A 2,105-nucleotide genomic window follows, 5' to 3' on the forward strand; every position below is an offset into this window, starting at 1 on the left:
AAAGAATTTGGAATCCCAAGGAAATTGATTAGATTAACAGAAATGACTTTGAAAACATCAGTATGCAAGGTGAGAGTGGAGCAAGATCTGTCAGAGGAGTTTTTAGTGGAGAGAGGACTAAGACAGGGAGATGTACTTTCCACACTGCTTTTTAACCTAGCATTGGAGAAAGTAATCCGTCAATTGCCCATCAACCCAGGGGAAACCATTTTGAACAGATTAGTACAAGTGATAGCATATGCTGATGATGTAGCAATAATTGCAAGAAATGAAAGGGCTCTTGAGGAGAGCTACTCAGTATTAGAAGAGAAAGCACGGGACCTAGGACTAGAAGTGAATATAAACAAAACAAAATATATGAAGATGGGAGATACAGAGGGAGTAAGAGGAAGGACCCCAGTAAGATTAAAAGGGAAGGAATATCAAAGAGTCACATCTTTCAAATATCTAGGCTCTATAATAACAGAGGACAATAAAACCACCGTGGAAATACAGGAGAGGATAACAAGTGGAAACCGATGCTTTTACGCCTTGCAAAATATGTTTAAATCCAGGATTGTCGGCAGGAATACAAAAATAAAAATATACACAACAGTTCTAAGACCAATAGTTATGTATGGATCAGAATGCTGGGTGATGACCTCCAGAGAGGAACAGTGGCTGTTACGGTGGGAAAGGAAGATATTGAGAAAGATATTCGGTGCAGTAAGAGAGCAGGATGGGTGGAGAATGAGGACAAATGTAGAGCTGCAAGGACTGTTTGGCCAGCCAGATATTGTTACTAAAATTAAGCAGGGAAGAATTAGGCTTGGCCGGTCATGTTCAAAGAATGGCAGAAACCTGCACCGTTAAAAAGGTGTTTATAGGGAAACTTGATGGAAGGAGGAGAAGAAGAAGACCCAGGAAAAGATGGATTGATGATGTTTAGAATGACCTTAGAGAGTTAGGAGTTAAACGTTGGAGAAGAAAAGCTGAGGACCGAGATGGAGGCAGGTGATAAAGGAGGCCAAGTAAGTAAGTAAGTAAGTAAGTAAGTAAGTAAGTAAGTAAGTAAGTAAGTAAGTAAGTAAGTAAGTAAGTAAGTAAGTAAGTAAGTAAGTAAGTAAGTAAGTAAGTAAGTAAGTAAGTAAGTAAGTAAGTAAGTAAGTAAGTAAGTAAGTAAGTAAGTAAGTAAGTAAGTAAGTAAGTAAGTAAGTAAGTAAGTAAGTAAGTAAGTAAGTAAGTAAGTAAGTAAGTAAGTAAGTAAGTAAGTAAGTAAGTAAGTAAGTAAGTAAGTAAGTAAGTAAGTAAGTAAGTAAGTAAGTAAGTAAGTAAGTAAGTAAGTAAGTAAGTAAGTAAGTAAGTAAGTAAGTAAGTAAGTAAGTAAGTAAGTAAGTAAGTAAGTAAGTAAGTAAGTAAGTAAGTAAGTAAGTAAGTAAGTAAGTAAGTAAGTAAGTAAGTAAGTAAGTAAGTAAGTAAGTAAGTAAGTAAGTAAGTAAGTAAGTAAGTAAGTAAGTAAGTAAGTAAGTAAGTAAGTAAGTAAGTAAGTAAGTAAGTAAGTAAGTAAGTAAGTAAGTAAGTAAGTAAGTAAGTAAGTAAGTAAGTAAGTAAGTAAGTAAGTAAGTAAGTAAGTAAGTAAGTAAGTAAGTAAGTAAGTAAGTAAGTAAGTAAGTAAGTAAGTAAGTAAGTAAGTAAGTAAGTAAGTAAGTAAGTAAGTAAGTAAGTAAGTAAGTAAGTAAGTAAGTAAGTAAGTAAGTAAGTAAGTAAGTAAGTAAGTAAGTAAGTAAGTAAGTAAGTAAGTAAGTAAGTAAGTAAGTAAGTAAGTAAGTAAGTAAGTAAGTAAGTAAGTAAGTAAGTAAGTAAGTAAGTAAGTAAGTAAGTAAGTAAGTAAGTAAGTAAGTAAGTAAGTAAGTAAGTAAGTAAGTAAGTAAGTAAGTAAGTAAGTAAGTAAGTAAGTAAGTAAGTAAGTAAGTAAGTAAGTAAGTAAGTAAGTAAGTAAGTAAGTAAGTAAGTAAGTAAGTAAGTAAGTAAGTAAGTAAGTAAGTAAGTAAGTAAGTAAGTAAGTAAGTAAGTAAGTAAGTAAGTAAGTAAGTAAGTAAGTAAGTAAGTAAGTAAGTAAGTAAGTA

This window comes from Anabrus simplex, chromosome 1 (assembly GCF_040414725.1).
Source record: "Anabrus simplex isolate iqAnaSimp1 chromosome 1, ASM4041472v1, whole genome shotgun sequence".
In the NCBI taxonomy this organism is placed as follows: Eukaryota; Metazoa; Arthropoda; class Insecta; order Orthoptera; family Tettigoniidae; genus Anabrus; species Anabrus simplex.